At 41.6% G+C, this 11,915-nt stretch overlaps 1 protein-coding gene and 1 long non-coding RNA gene across 2 annotated transcripts in view; both read right to left on the bottom strand.

Moving 5' to 3' along the window:
- Nucleotides 1-11,915, bottom strand: part of LOC109481659 — a 46,053-nt gene that overhangs the window by 20,453 nt on the left and 13,685 nt on the right. The gene's annotated exons all lie outside the window — the stretch shown is intronic.
- LOC109481728 lies at nt 7,913-8,938 on the bottom strand. Its single transcript, XR_002140924.1, has 3 exons — nt 8,911-8,938; nt 8,293-8,447; nt 7,913-8,018 (listed from the first exon to the last, which is right to left on the bottom strand). It is a non-coding gene; the product is annotated as an uncharacterized LOC109481728 (long non-coding RNA).

The following is an 11,915-nucleotide window of genomic DNA, read 5'->3' on the forward strand; positions in this document are numbered from 1 at the left end:
CATACACAGCTCATTGCTTTCCTAAAATTGAACATTTATTGTCAGACATACAACTTTATGATTTGTTTTGAAAAACAAGCTGTACTGTCTGGTTTTAACAGTGTCATGGAATTCTACACTAAAAATTATCCTACTTTTCATAGAGATCCTGTGATTTCATGAGTAGTTCTTAGAATGCGAATGGTCAATAACATAGAGCCACTTGAGTCCAAAAACTCTCACAAGAAGGCCAAATCAGACCCTAACGACGAGATATTGAGTAACACAGGTTACTTGTATATGACCGAAATGGCTTGGTCAACCGGGCCTCAAGGTCAACCAGTACACACGGAAAACGTCGTTAGGAGACATGTTTGCTTCTACCAATTAAAAACAAACTTTAGAGAACCTGGTAGCACTTCTCGATGGCGTCAGCACGGGCGGTGTAAGACCCGTCCAGCCGTTCGTCTGTCCCCTCTAGTATGGTGATGGCTCGGTTGGTGCTGTCTTTCCAACAGCCCAGACTGATGTACTTCGGACCGGCTGTAGGGACGAGATACAGATTAGTTTTTAGTATTACCTTAAATGCACCACTTTCTATAGTTCATTCCATGTAACCCCAGCAGTTGTAAACATACCATCTATTCAGAATGCAGATAAGAATAGAAGACAGACTAGAGAGGAGAAAGAAGGCCCGAGTTAGTGGCACTGGGCACTTTGACGCAGAACTTACCACATACTGGTACGTCACACTTCTCCCATTCCGTGCCGGCATCCGTGGTGTAGCACCAAACTCCGTCTTTGCCGTCGGGATTCCGGCAGTAGTTGTTGTTCTCCAGACCAGATGTTGGGTAACTACCAGGTGTCTTGGTGTGCTTGTGTGGCGTCTGACTGTTCCAGTTCTGACACGTCTTGCCTGATGTGGTCACAGAAACGGTTCCTCGGTAGCTTACCCCATTTTCCACCTGGCATTTTTCTGGTAATATAAAAAATACATAAAAGAGGTCGTTGTCGTTCATTACCATGACAGGATTGGGGAGGGGGAGATGTTTAGCTGTTTTTATTAATTGCTCCAATCTTTAATACAACCGTAACACACCATGCATTATATATGTATGTTCCTAAAATGAATGTTTTTTACATGAACAGAAATGCAATTTTAGAGGAGTGCTTTTATGTATCCGAAGTGATGTATTAAAAAGGGACTGATAATCGGCATACTAACCTTCGCTTGCGCTAAAAACATCTGAAAGACACAAAACAAAGTTATTACTTTGATCGTTTTAGAGATTTATATTAAAATTAAATAATACAGATTGTTTACAATGTCGTCTTCTTCAAAACTTATCTGGGATTGCTTTATAATATAACAAAGAGACCAAATTTAGAAAACATTGCCACGGTACAGAATCAGGTAAAAAGGTAGAAGACACGGTACCTGAGATAAGATAGACCTCATTTCCCCAGGCTCCCCCTTCCCCGTCCTTCTGGCAGGTTGTATAGGGCCCGTACTTCGAGTAGCTTCTCCAGGCGTCAGCAGACCCGGCACACCAGCCGCCATTTTGGACCGCAAAGATGCGGAAGCCTTTCGACTTGGCCACCTGGTAGCACTTGTTAATGGCGAGGGTACGTGCGGTATAGCTGCCGTCTAATCGTGCGTCTTTCCCCTCCAGAGTAGGGATGGCGCGATTTCCTGAGTCCCTCCAACAGCCGAGGCTGATGTACGGCTTGGGAACATATCCTTTTGATAAATCAAAAGTTCAACAATAATTAAATGTGTGGCATCAGACATTAGCTGGCAGCCATGAAGCTGCTCAAAGCCATGCTGAACTCAGACCATCCCCTCTATGACTTGATGGAGGGGATGATGAGCACTGGGAGGTCCTTAAGAACGCGGGAGGACTCAGGGTTCCCATGGCAAGAACCTCCAGACTGCAGGATTAAATTCTTCATCACACTATCAGATTTTGCAACAGTCAAATGCAGCATTGGTTTTTATGTGTTGTATATATTGTCATTGTCGTAAATCTGTATGTTTTGTTTGTACCTACGTTGTATTTTTATGTACTACTATGTAAGGTCAGCACAGTTCAGCGGTCTATAATTTGTTATGTGCTGCTGCTGGGCTAAACCACTGTTTTTGAATAAAGAATGAACCTTTGTCTATTTACACTTGAAGTCAGAAATGGTATATGTTATGCTAGATTCAGGATTTTTCTAAGATTACAGTTACTGACACATCATCTTAAAATCGTCTTTCAGACATACCATATAGTAAAATGACGTACCTGAAGGTAAAGTTACAGAGACTCCTGAAAGAAATAAGAGAAATTTTAATAAGACATATCTATTTGTATACGGAAACCTTATTCTATACATAATGCTCCCTAAATGTACAAACGCTGCTAGGCAAATACGTTACACTCATGTAAGCCTGACGCTGGAACTCTTGCAAATAGTTATAATCTACTTTTCATTTTACCCAAAGTATTATGTTAAATACTCCATATGTACCTGGGTCTTCCTACGTCTTTGTATGTGTCCAAATACAACAAGCAGCATAACCATTGTAAAAACTCAGTGCTTTCTAAAGGCAGAAAGCAATGTGGATATGGGAGGTTTTTACCTTTGATATTCTTATTTTACGATATCTAAAATCATCAGAATTCCTGCCAAACGTGAGATCTGGTCGTCTGCAAACATTACTGCAGTTGTGCTGTTGTGCTCGTTGTGTTCAAATGCATGTTCCTCCTTACCTGTTATGAAGTAGACTTCGTTCGCCCAGGCTCCTCCTTCTCCATCGGACTTACATCCCGACGAGGGCCCGTGCTTCCGGTAGGTGCTCAGAGCAGTAGCAGAGCCAAAACACTCGCCGCCATTTTGGACCGCAAAGATGAAAAACCCACGAGACTTGGCCACCTACATGGACAGGGTTACCTCATGACAGTTGCATTTGATATACGACTTCGTTATATATGTAACCTTTTCACTAATACTATACAGAGATAATTCGATTCCAGATGTACGAATTTTGGATACTTAATTTGTAGTAAAGATCATTCAATTAAATCCCTTTCTCTTGTATGCGACTTTTGGTACTTTTGTAGTCATATTCTAGGAGAAACACTGAAAATGATCAGTAGAAGACATGGTCTTTACAGTATTACGTAATGAAGCAAAATTCAGTGAACCTGGTAGCACTTTTCGATGGCGTTAGCACGGGAGGCGTAAGCCCCGTCTAGCCGTTCGTCTGTCTTCTCTAACATCGCGATGGCTCGGTCGCTGGTGTCTTTCCAACAGCCCAGACTGAAGTACCTCGGACCTTGCACTTTCGCAACTTCTCCACCTGTGAGTAAAGTTTTTTTAAGTTCTTCCAGTTGACAAAGTATTGACATCAAAATGGATTTATTTTCTAGATACGAGTACTTCTATAGTAATGTAAACAATAGATGTTTACGTTACTAATGTTTTTGTACTTTCTTTAGTAGACAGAGGTGGCGTACACAGGGTGCAGGAGCATAGGTTATGGCGCGTAGCGAGAATTCTTCTCGTGAACATTGACAGTTCCGAGTGGGTAAAATCACGATTTTAATTTTATGGTTTAGGTTTCTTTTTTTTCGACAATCACAATTAGGTATGTATTACATACATTGTTCTAAAACGTGCGAGACTTTTATTTGATTTTTTTCAGGAAGACAAAAAGAAACTTTGTTTCTTATTGGGGTATTCTAGACAGGCATGTCACGTTTTCTTAATATGTGGTAAACATTTAATAGTAACAAAAGCTGACAGTTGGCCTACTCACTTTTCTGGTTTGGGTTGAAAACATCTGAAAAACACAATAACAATATTATAACCATTAAAATGTTGTACACAATTGACATAGTACACTAGAAATGATTTTAATAATAAATGAACTAAGTTTAATAAATTAAAATGTCTTTTCTTTCTCTGCGTAATTTGAGATATACTTGCAGGTATAAGTTATCATATCAGAAATTGACACGTGTAGTTCCAGGCACATACCTGAGATGAGATAGACCTCATTTCCCCAGGCTCCCCCTTCCCCGTCGGCTTGGCAGGTTGTATAGGGCCCGTACTTCTTGTGGGTACTGTGGGCGAAGGTAGCCGACCCGGCACACCAGCCGCCATTTTGGACCGCAAAGATACGGAAGCCTTTTGACTTGGCCACCTGGTAGCACTTGTCGATGGCTTCGGCACGTGCGGTATAGCTGCCGTCTAACCGATCGTCTGTCCCCTCCAGAGTAGGGATGGCGCGATTTGCTGTGTCCCTCCAACAGCCAATACTGAAGTACGGCTTGTGAACATATCCTGTGGAAATACAATCAAAATTCCACAATTTGATGTTTAATGCCAGATGTTTGGTTCAGGTGAGTCTGGCATTGGTATTTTGAGTGTTAAATACAAGAAATTTCGATCGAAAAAAAGTTAATCGTGCATTACAGACAGAAACAATGTAAAATGACTTACCAACAGGCAATGTTTTGGTGGCGCCTGGAAGAAATGCAAGAAAGATTAGAATGCTTATTCATAGCTTGGATGTATTCTCATAGGAATAGGCTTAATTTATACTATTGGTGTAATTTTTTCTGTGTCAAAATGATGTAATCAAAATATTTTACCTCTAGTTTTGTAGCGTGGACCCAAAACTGCTTCTGGTAGTTGTAACTAATTTGTGTTTTCATTCGCGAGCGTGTATGTCTCTTATTACTCCTACGCTTACAACAGCTAAGAGATGAATCCTCAGCGCTTCAATTTATCAACAGGAGCGAAAGGGTTACAAAACAATCAGTAATGTGAATACTGGGAAGAAGTCTTAACTTTGATGGTCTTTCTGTTGGAAGATATTAATCTAATTTCAATAGATGTTGCACCTCACCTGTTATGAGGTAGACTTCGTTCGCCCAGGCTCCTCCTTCTCCATCTTTCTGACATCCCGCCGAGGGCCCGTACTTCCGGTAGGTGGTCAGAGCAGTAGCAGAGCCCGCACACCAGCCGCCATGTTGGACCGCAAAGACGAAGAACCCGCGAGATTTGGCCACCTAATAAAGACACGGTTTCCACATTACATGAGAATTCATACACAACTCATTGCTTGTCTAAAATTGAACGATTATTGTCAGACATACAACATTTTTAGTTGTGTTGAATGACAATCTCTATTCACTGGTTTTAATAGTAACATGGACTTGTACGCTAAAAATTTAACTGATTTTCATAGATATCCTGACCTGCCATTGGTAGTTCTGTAAATGTGAATGGTCAAATAACATAGAGCCCCCTGTGTCCACAAACTCCAAGTAAGGAGGCCAAATCAGACCCTGACGACGAGAGATTGAGTAACACAGGTTACTTGTATATGACCGACATGACTTGGTCAACCGGGCCTCAAGGTCAACCAGTACACACGGAAAACGTCATTAGGAGATATGTTTGCTTCTACCAATTAAAAACAAACTTTAGAGAACCTGGTAGCACTTCTCGATGGCGTCAGCACGGGCGGTGTAAGACCCGTCTAGCCGTTCGTCTGTCCCCTCTAGTATGGTGATGGCTCGGTTGGTGCTGTCTTTCCAACAGCCCAGACTGATGTACTTCGGACCGGCTGTAGGGACGAGAAACAGATTAGTTTTTAGTATTACCTTTAGTTCATTCCATGTAACCCAAGCAGTTGTAAACATACCATCTATTCAGAATGCAGATAAAGAATAGAAGACAGACTAGAGAGGAGAAAGAAGGCCCGAGTTAGTGGCACTGGGCACTTTGACGCAGAACTTACCACATACTGGTACGTCACACTTCTCCCATTCCGTGCCGGCATCCGTGGTGTAGCACCAAACTCCGTCTTTGCCGTCGGGATTCCGGCAGTAGTTGTTGTTCTCCAGACCAGATGTTGGGTAACTATCAGGTGTCTTGGTGTGCTTGTGTGGCGTCTGACTGTTCCAGTTCTGACACGTCTTGCCTGATGTGGTCACAGAAACGGTTCCTCGGTAGCTTACCCCATTTTCCACCTGGCATTTTTCTGGTAATATAAAAAATACATAAAAGAGGTCGTTGTCGTTCATTACCATGACAGGATTGGGGAGGGGGAGATGTTTAGCTGTTTTTATTAATTGCTCCAATCTTTAATACAACCGTAACACACCATGCATTATATAGGTATGTTCCTAAAATGAATGTTTTTTTACATGAACAGAAATGCAATTTTAGAGGAGTGCTTTTATGTATTCGAAGTGATGTATTAAAAAGGGACTGATAATCGGCATACTAACCTTCGCTTGCGCTAAAAACATCTGAAAGACACAAAACAAAGTTATTATTATGATCGTTTTAGAGATTTATATCAAAATTGAATAATAAAGATTGATTACAATGTCGTCTTCTTCAAAACTTATCTGGGATTGCTTTATAATATAAGAAAGAGACCAAACTTGAAGAAAATTGCCACGGTACAGAATCAGGTAAAAAGGTTAATGACACGATACCTGAGATGAGATAGACCTCATTTCCCCAGGCTCCCCCTTCCCCGTCCTTCTGGCAGGTTGTATAGGGTCCGTACTTCGAGTAGCTTCTCCAGGCGTCAGCAGACCCGGCACACCAGCCGCCATTCTGGACCGCAAAGATACGGAAGCCTTTTGACTTGGCCACCTGGTAGCACTTGTTAATGGCGAGGGTACGTGCGGTATAGCTGCCGTCTAACTTTGCGTCTTTCCCCTCCAGAGTAGGGATAGCGCGATTTCCTGAGTCCCTCCAACAGCCGAGGCTGATGTACGGCTTGGGAACATATCCTTTTGATAAATCAAAAGTTCAACAATAATTAAATGTGTGGCATCAGACATTAGCTGGCAGCCATGAAGCTGCTCAAAGCCATGCTGAACGCAGACCATCCCCTCCATGACTTGGTGGAGGGGTTGATGAGCACGGGGAGGTCCTTAAGGAACGCGGGAGGACTCAGGGTTCCCATGGCAAGAAAATCCAGACTGCAGAATAAAATTCTGCATCACACTATCAGATTTTACAACAGTCAAATGCAGCATTGGTTTTAATGTGTTGTATATATTGTCATTGTCGTGAATCTGTATGTTTTGTTTGTACCCACGTTGTATTTTTATGTAATATTACGTAAGGTCAGCACAATTCAGCGGTCTATAATTTGTTATGTGCTGCTGCTAGGCTGACCACTGTTTTAATTAAAAAGAATAAAGAATACAGCTTTGTCTTTTTACACTTGAAGTCAGAAATGGTATATTTTATGCTAGATTCAGGATTTTTCTAAGATTACAGTTACTGGAACATCAACCTGAAATCGTCTTTCAGACATCAGACATACCATATAGTAAAGTGACGTACCTGAAGGTAAAGTTATAGAGACTCCTGAAAGAAATAAGAGAAATGTTAATAAGACATATCTATTTGTATACGGAAACCTTATTCTATACATAATGTTCCCTAAAAGTACAAACGCTGCTAGGCAAATACGTTGCACTCAGGTAAGTCTGACGGTGCAACTCTTGCAAATAGTTATAATCTACTTTTCATTTTACCCAAAATATTATGTTAAATACTCAATATGTATCTGGGTCTTCCTACGTCTTTGTATGTGTCCAAATGCAACAAGCAGCATAACCATTGTAAAAACTCAGTGATTTCTAAAGGCAGAAAGCAATGTGGATATGGGAGGTTTTTACCTTTGACATTCTTATTTTACGATATCTAAAATCATCAGAATTCCTGCCAAACGCGAGTTCTGGTCGCCTGCAAACATTACTGCAGTTGTGCTGTTGTGCTCTTTGTGTTCAAATGCATGTTCATCCCAAGGACATTATACAGAGTGTATAATGTCCTTGTTCCTCCTTACCTGTTATGAAGTAGACTTCGTTCGCCCAGGCTCCTCCTTCTCCATCTGACTTACATCCCGACGAGGGTCCGTGCTTCCGGTAGGTGCTCAGGGCAGTAGCAGAGCCAAAACACTCGCCGCCATTTTGGACCGCAAAGATGAAAAACCCACGAGACTTGGCCACCTATATGGACAGGGTTACCTCATGACAGTTGCATTTGATATACGACTTCGTTATATATGTCACTTTTCCACTAATGCTGTACAGAGATACTTTGATTCCAGATGTATAAATTTTGGATAGTTAATTTGTAGTAAAGATCATTCAATAAAATCCCTCGTTCTCTTGTATGCGACTTTTGGTACTTTTGTAGTCACATTCTAGGAGAAACACTGAAAATGGTCAGTAGAAGACATGGTCTTTATAGTATTACGTAATGCAGCAAAATTCAGTGAACCTGGTAGCACTTTTCTATGGCGTTAGCACGGGAGGCGTAAGCTCCGTCTAGCCGTTCGTCTGTCTTCTCTAACATGGTGATGGCTCGGTCGCTGGTGTCTTTCCAACAGCCCAGACTGAAGTATCTCGGACCTTGCACTTTCGCAACCTCTCCACCTGTGAGGAAAGTTTTTTTTAGTTCTTCCAGTTGACAAAGTATCGACATCAAAACGGATTCATTTTCTAGACACGAGTACTTCTATAGTAAAATGTAAACAACAAATGTTTACGTTACCAATGTTTTTGTCCTTTCTTTAGTAGACAGCCGTGGAGTATACAAGGTGCCGGACTATAGGTTATGGCGCGCAGCGAGAATTCTTCTCGTGAACATTGACAGTCTCGAGTGGGTAAAATCTCGATTTTGATTTTATGGTTTAGGTTTCTTTTTTTTTTTCGACAATCTCAATTAGGTATGTATTACATACATTGTTCCAAAACGTGCGGGACTTTTGATTGATTTTTGCAGGGAGAGAAAAATGAACTTTGTTTCTTATTGGGGTATTCTAGACAGGCAAGTCACGCTTTCTTAGTATGTGATAAACATTTAGTAGTAACAAAAGCTGACAGTTGGCCTACTCACTTTTCTGGTTTGGGTTGAAAACATCTGAAAAACACAATAACAATATTATAACCATTAAAATGTTGTACACAATTGACATAATACAATGGAAATGACTTTCCTATTGAATAAAGTTTAAAAATTAAAAATTGAAATAAAATATATTTACTTTACGTACTTTAAGATATACTTGCACTATATGTTACTATAACAAAATGACACGTCTAGTTTAAAGCACATACCTGAGACAAGATAAACCTCATTTCCCCAGGCTCCCCCTTCCCCGTCGGCTTGGCAGGTTGTATAGGGCCCGTACTTCTTGTGGGTACTGTGGGCGAAGGTAGCCGACCCGGCACACCAGCCGCCATTTTGGACCGCAAAGATACGGAAGCCTTTTGACTTGGCCACCTGGTAGCACTTGTCGATGGCGTCGGCGCGTGCGGTGTAGCTGCCGTCTAACCGATCGTCTGTCCCCTCCAGAGTAGGAATGGCGCGATTTGCTGTGTCCCTCCAACAGCCGATACTGAAGTACGGCTTGTGAACATATCCTGTGGAAATACAATCAAAATTCCACAATTTGATGTTTAATGTCAGATGTTTGGTTCAGGTGAGTCTGGCATTGGTATTTTGTGTGTTGAATACAAGATAGTTCCATCGAAAAAAAGTTAATCGTGCATTACAAAAAGAATGTAAAATTACTTACCAACAGGCAATGTTTTGGTGGCGCCTGGAAGAAATGCAAGAAAGATTAGAATGTTTATTCATAGCTTGAATGTATTCTTATAGTAGTAGGCTTTACCTTGTACCATTGATGTAATTTTTTCTGTGTCAAAATGCTGTAATCAAAATATTTTACCTCTAGTTTTATAGCGCGGAGCCAAAACTGCTTCTGGTAGTTATAACTAATTTGTGTTTTCATTCGCGAGCGTGTCTGTCTCTTATTACTCCTAAGCTTACAAACAGCTAAGAGATGAATCCTCAGCGCTTCAATTTATCAACAGGAGCGAAAGGTTTACAAAACAATCAGTAATGTGAATACTGGGAGGAAGTCTTAACTTTGATGGTCTTTCTGTTGGAAGATAGTAATCTAATTTCAATGGATGTTGCACCTCACCTGTTATGAGGTAGACTTCGTTCGCCCAGCCTCCTCCTTCTCCGTCTTTCTGACATCCCGCCGAGGGCCCGTGCTTCCGGTAGGTGGTCAGAGCAGTAGCAGAGCCAAAACACTGGCCGCCATTTTGGACCGCGAAGATGTAGAACCCGCGAGACTTGGCCACCTAATAAAGACACGGTTTCCACATTACATGTGAATTTAAACACAACTCATTGCTTTTCTAAAATTGAACGATTATTTGACAGACATACAATTTTTTTTTTATTTGTGTTGAATAACAAGCTGTACTGACTGGTTTTAATAGTAGCATGGAATTCTACGCTAAAAATTATACTACTTTTCAAAGAGATCCTGTGATTTCATTTGTGGTTCTGGAAATGTGAATTGTCAAATAACATTGAGCCCCTTGTGTCCACAAACTCTCAGTAAGGAGGTCAAATTAGACCCTGACGACGAGAGATTGAGTAACACAGGTCACCTGTATATGACCGACATGACTTGGTCGCCCGGGCCTCAAGGTCAACCAGTACACACGGAAAAACCTCATTAGGAGACATGTTTGCTTATACTGAATGGAACAAAGATCAGAGAACCTGGTAGCACTTCTCGATGGCATCAGCACGGGCGCTGTAAGATCCGTCTAGCCGTTCGTCTGTCCCCTCTAGTTCGGCGATGGCTCGGTTGGTGCTGTCTTTCCAACAGCCCAGACTGATGTACTTCGGACCGGCTGTAGGGAAGAGAAACAGATTAGTTTTTAGTATTACCTTAAATGCACCACTTTCTATAGTACATGCCATGTAGCCTCAGCAGTTGTTAACATACCATCTATTCAGATTGCAGATAAAGAATTGAAGACAGAATAGAAAATAGAAAGAGAGCTTGAGTTTTGTGGCAATGGACACTTTGACGCAGAACTTACCACATACTGGTACGTTACACTTCTCCCATTCCGTGCCGGCATCTGTGGTGTAGCACCAAACTCCGTCTTTGCCGTCGGGATTCCGGCAGTAGTTGTTGTTCTCCAGACCAGATGTTGGGTAACTATCAGGTGTCTTGGTGTGCTTGTGTGGCGTCTGACTGTTCCAGTTCTGACACGTCTTGCCTGATGTGGTCACAGAAACGGTTCCTCGGTAGCTTACCCCATTTTCCACCTGACATTTTTCTGGTTGATGAAAATCAAAAAGAGAGGTAGTTGTCATTTACCATAACAGAATGGGGTGAATTTATATGTTTTTTTTTTCACAAATAAATTAAATCTTAATCGGGCAGGCGTCACGTGTATTCCCCCAAACAGTTTAGACTTCATTTGAAAACGACAGGTAGAAAATGTTATACCATATCAGAGGAATACGTAACGTATCTGTGATTTCTATTTTGATGTTCTACAATACATGCAAATGGGCCTACTTACCGTTTTTGTTTGAAGCGACCACATCTGAAAAAAACAACAACATTGTGTTATAGCAATGAATATTAACGACAATCATATTCATAAATGTAATAGCAATAATAGGTACGATTCAGCTCCAGGTAGAAAAGAGATTACCTGAGATGAGATAGACCTCATTTCCCCAGGCCCCCCCTTCCCCGTCCTTCTGGCAGGTTGTATAGGGCCCGTACTTCGAGTAGCTTCTCCAGGCGTCAGCAGACCCGGCACACCAGCCGCCATTTTGGACCGCAAAGATACGGAAGCCTTTTGACTTGGCCACCTGGTAGCACTTGCTAATGGCGAGGGTACGTGCGGTATAGCTGCCGTCTAACTTTGCGTCTTTCCCCTCCAGAGTAGGGATGGCGCGATTTCCTGAGTCCCTCCAACAGCCGAGGCTGATGTACGGCTTGGGAACATATCCTGTGGAAACATGTACAAATTTTAACAACAATCACATCACTTTATGTTGCTTAGTTTTTGTTT

This window comes from Branchiostoma belcheri, unplaced genomic scaffold, assembly GCF_001625305.1.
Source record: "Branchiostoma belcheri isolate BF01 breed outbred unplaced genomic scaffold, Haploidv18h27 scaffold57, whole genome shotgun sequence".
NCBI classification, from domain to species: Eukaryota; Metazoa; Chordata; class Leptocardii; order Amphioxiformes; family Branchiostomatidae; genus Branchiostoma; species Branchiostoma belcheri.